Genomic DNA, 5,341 nt, shown 5'->3' on the forward strand with positions numbered 1-5,341 from the left:
AAATGTCCCCACAAGTATCGTAGAATTTGAGAAATAGACATTGTGGGGACATCATAAGAGAATTGGTGGTTTTATGGTTAAAGAAAATGTTTTTAGTTAGGCTGACAGCTATAGGAAAAGATTCAAGTTGGAGTTAGGGTTGGGATTAGGCATTTACAGGGGTTGGAGTTATGCCAATTTATACTTAGTTGCGCTCCGTTGTCGCCAACCGAAAATAGCAGATGTACAAGCTCACAACACGTCGCACTAACCAAACCGATTATGTAGAATTGTAGATAATCGTTTTTTTTGTTGTTTGATCTCCTTTCCCCCTTGTCCCCCCTCCCTTCTTCTTTCTTTTTTTCTGTGGAAATAACAATATGATGGGAACTATGCACAAAAATGAATTTCACCCACTGTTTTACTTAAACCTGTGATGTGACAATAAAGCTGATTCTGATTCACTACGACGTGTAGTGAGCTTGGATAACGCCTATTTTCGGTGCGCAACACACAGCGCACGATTAAGTATAACGTAGGCTTCAGGGTTAGGGGCGAAAAGGCCCACCATTTTTTTTAATGGCATTCATAAAATGTTGAATTCCTCACAAGTAGGGCCTATATAGTAATAGTGTGTGAATGTGTGTAGGCACGTATGGCGGAGAAAGACCCCTCCCCCCACCCTTCTGTCTGTATTAGCAGACACAGACACACACGCGCACACACACACACACACACACACACACACACACACACACACACACACACACACACACACACACACACACACACACACACACACACACACACACACACACACACACACACACACACACACACACACACACACTCCCACCCGGCCCTAACACAGATGGATGTACAGGCGAGACTGTTAGCAGGTCTGAATTTACAGTGGCCCGTCAGCCTTCAAGCTTTTAACGCCACAGTGGGCCTGTTTTACAGCGCTGCCCCAGGGCCCCGATCGGCTTTCAATTAGCAGGTGAGCTGCAGCCCCCGTTCCCCAATCAATAGCCCAGTACAGCAGGGGCCGCTGGGACGCCGAGGGGGGGGGACGGGGCGGGGCGGGCTGGGCTGGGCTGGGCTCGGCTGGTGGGAGGGGGGCTACAGTACAGCAGCTATACTGCTCGCCTCGCTTGCAGGAACGGGAGAGGAAAGGAGAGGAGAGCAGGTGGGGTGCGGAGCGCGAGCTATAGGGGGGTTTAACCCATTGGTTCTCAAAGTGGGGTCCGTCCGAGGACCCCCCAGGGGTCCTTGAGGGGGTTCCAGGGGGTCCTCAGCAGAATTTGTAAATACAATTTAACCCCGTTAACCATATTTTATACGTTGGATATTCAAAAATAGCTGATATACAAGCTCGCAGCGCGTCCCTTCGTGCCGCACTGTGAGATTATGTAGATCTGTTTTTTCTTGACATTTTCGAAAAATCTTGAAAGTGTCTTCTCTTCTGGGGGTCCCTGGCACAAAACGTTTTCAGATGGGGGTCCGTGGCCGGCCAAATATCCATCAATTTGGGGGTCCTTGACATGAAAAAGTTTGAGAACCACTGGTTTAACATGAACCCTGCCTATAGTCCATGCCCTATTCTGGGCATGTCATAATAGGTGAACATTCGATGAAAATAGCATGATCTCCTACAAGCGCACTAGTTGTGAGCTTGAACATTTAGATTTGGAGTAGAGGGACAAAATGAGAGGGCCAAGGACAGAGCAGCGGTTCTCAACCTTTTCTGGATTGGTGGCCCACATGAATATCTCGATAGCGTTTGTGGCGGCCACCCATCTGACCACTTAACACAGCAGCCATGCTTTCTCAGAGCATTATTATTTATTTTTCATGATCAATCAATCGATTTTGTTCCATCTTGGACCAATGGAAGTAACATAGTATACTTTAAGTTCTTATTTATTGGTGTTATATTATCATAGTGTTTTGCCAATTATTTGGCAAAACTTGCAATACCCTCGTGGCCCACCTGTGGGCCATAACCAGTGGGATGTAGAGCCCTTGGCCTCAATTAAGTACTGTAGGGTTTAACCCATTCAAACCGGGAACGCATCTGTGTAACCACTTTATTATCTTGACCATTTGTGCAAATATTTGAATATATATATATATTTTAAAGGGAGGAGTAGAGGAGGTGAGGTTACAGGCAGGAGGTGAAGGAGTAGACTCAAATCTTTGCTTCTGGGGGGAACAAATACATATCATTTTGGGTGGTCCTTGACATGGAAAACGTTTGAGCACCACTGATTTTATAACATTTTTTTTTTCCAGAAAACTGTGATTTAGAAGACATTAATTTTGTAGAATCCCCAGAAGCACAGATTTGAGTTACAAATGTTTGCTTTAAAAAATATATATATATTCAAAGATTTGCACAAATGTTCATGATTTTTCAAAAATATCAGATCTACAAGCTCGTACAAGCTTGTAATATCTGCTATTTTTTAATAGCCAAAGAAATTAAAAAAATTACACAGATTCTTTCCCGGTCTAAATGGGTTAAGCGCTTAAGAAGGAGACACAGTTTGCAAAGAAAGGGGCCTTGAAGCAAACGTGTCGCTAGGGTAGTTTTGGAAGGTGAGGTTTGTGGCAGCCGAGTATACAGTGTGTGGGATGTCTGTCTCTCTTTCTACAGAATGGGAGCGTGCACACAGTCTGCACACCAATATGCTTACAGCTCGCCCAGAGCGGGGGAAAAAATCCGGGAAAAAAACATAAAGAAAGCAAAAGAAAGAAATGAATTCATTCAGTCATTAAAATGTGATTTTATCGCTTATCCTGCCTCACTGTTGCATTTTCCTCGAGCCATTGTGGTGGGATGTTTTTTGGTTTGTTTTTGTAAGGTTCATTTTATGGTACTTTCCTGCTTTATTGTTGAGTGTATACGGTGGTGAGAGACAAGAGGCAGAACACAGAGAGTATGTTTGACCACTTACACCCCCCATATGGTTGACCGGAGTCCCTCAGGGATCCATACTAATATCTTTTGTGTTTCCTGTTATTGTGGGGAAAGCTTTTCGCTGAAAATAGCCGATCGACGAGCTCACAGCTCGCGACGCGTCGTGCAGCTTGTCGATCTGCAAGAGCTTTCCCCACAATACGGATGGATATAGTCTCTCGAGCCAGACTGTTGACTCCCACAATTTTGAAATGTGATCCAAGAGTAAAGCCTCCCGCCTTCCCCCGCTTCAGTTTCCTCTTTGCAGTCGCGCAAATGTGTACTAAAGAAAAACGAAAATGTCAAAACATGCATACTGTAGCTTGCCGCTGATCAGAAATGGAAATTTAAAAATATATCTTATTTCATTGTTTGTGTTTTACCCCTTTTTCTCCCCAATCTAGTCATGTTATGCCAATTTATTCCTCCCCACACACATCTGTGTGCAGCCGCCTACCTGTATCCTACTGACTCACCTGCCAGTGAGGAGCCCCCACCGGGAGGACGTAGAGCCTTCGTCCTACCCCCACCCAACACTCCCTGCTGACAGGCTGCGCAAGACCATCTCAACCATATTAAGGCTTGCGTCCATATTTTGGGACGTTATAATAGGCAAAACAAAAACAAACTCTCTCTCTCTGGTCGCTGTTCAAACTTTTCCTTTTTCTGTAAAAAAAAATCTCTAAATGCTAAATATTTTCACGAATTGCTTTTCTTTGCTATTCTTTGTGCAGTGAAGTATATAGGACTGTGTGGTTTTATGCAGGATTTGAATATTGTGTTGAGCCAAGATGAGCCAGCAGGGAACCCTGTCATCTGAGCTCTTTGCACTGCAGTTCCACTGCTTGCAGACTGTTCCTGAAACAGGTGGCGATACGTTGGCAGAGTCCCTCGCCACTTTTTAAGAAAATCCCAATTTCTGTCGCTCCCTTTCATCATTATACAAGATTGAACGACGATGTTTTGCATGTTTTTTTTCTCTCTCGTTTTTTGGAGTGTGCGACTGTGCGTGCACACACACACACACACACACACACACACACACACACTGAAATTCCTAATGAAGAGTCAATCAAGCCAAACCCTCTCCACAGACAGAAGGAAGCGAGGGATGGAGGGGGAAAAAAACAAAACACAGAATGCTGCAGATGAAAGCCTTTCAATCCTCATCCACCTCTCTGAGAGACGGCAGCATGGTAAAATAGCCAAGTCATTTTAATTAGACTCATGCTTTGGTCTGTACCTCCAAAAAAATACATGAAACCCCCTCCATCCCACTCCCCTGTGACAGCAGATAGGGGAGGGGGGAACCTGCCAACGCAGTCTTGGCACGGAATCTGCGTTCGCAGGATAACAGGACGAAAGCGGCCTCTCTTTTTTTCTCTCCTTTTTTACATCACAGCCCAGCGTTTGGCTGCCGTCAAACACGTTTCTCTATTCATTTCGTTTTTTTTTGGTGGGTGTTTTTTTTCCCCCGTGGTGTGGAGAGAAACAGGGAGGAAACAAATCCATCCACTGGAGAAGGAGGTGGAGGAGTAGAGGAGGTGGAGGAGTAGAGGAGGTTACAGCAGGAGGTGGAGGAGTAGAGGAGGTGAGGTTATGGCAGGAGTTGGAGGAGTAGAGGAGGAGGTGGAGGAGTAGAGGAGGAGGTGGAGGAGTAGAGGAGGAGGTGGAGGAGTAGAGGAGGTTACAGCAGGAGGTGGAGGAGTAGAGGAGGAGGTGGAGGAGTAGAGGAGGTGGAGGAGTAGAGGAGGTGGAGGAGTAGAGGAGGTGAGGTTACAGCAGGAGGTGGAGAAGTAGAGGAGGTGAGGTTACAGCAGGAGGTGGAGGAGTACAGGAGGTGAGGTTACAGCAGGAGGTGGAGGAGTGGAGGAGGTGAGGTTACAGCAGGAGGTGAAGGAGTAGAGGAGGAGGTGGAGGAGTAGTAGAGGAGGTGGAGGAGTAGAGGAGGTGAGGTTACAGCAGGAGGTGAAGGAGTAGAGGAGGAGGTGGAGGAGTAGAGGAGGTGGAGGAGTAGAGGAGTGAGGTTACAGCAGGAGGTGGAGGAGTAGAGGAGGTGAGGTTACAGCAGGAGGTGGAGGAGTAGAGGAGGTGAGGTTACAGCAGGAGGTGGAGGAGTAGAGGAGGTGAGGTTACAGCAGGAGGTGGAGGAGTAGAGGAGGGTGAGGTTACAGCAGGAGGTGGAGGAGTAGAGGAGGTGAGGTTACAGCAGGAGGTGGAGGAGTAGAGGAGGTGAGGTTACAGCAGGAGGTGGAGGAGTAGGGGTAGAGGAGGTGAGGTTACAGCAGGCAGGTGGAGGAGTAGAGGAGGTGAGGTTACAGCAGGAGGTGGAGGAGTAGAGGAGGAGGTGGAGGAGTAGAGGAGGTGGAGGAGTAGAGGAGGTAAGGTTACAGCAGGAGG

Source organism: Gymnoscopelus braueri (genome assembly GCF_963280865.1).
Source record: "Gymnoscopelus braueri genome assembly, chromosome: 1".
Lineage (NCBI taxonomy): Eukaryota > Metazoa > Chordata > Actinopteri > Myctophiformes > Myctophidae > Gymnoscopelus > Gymnoscopelus braueri.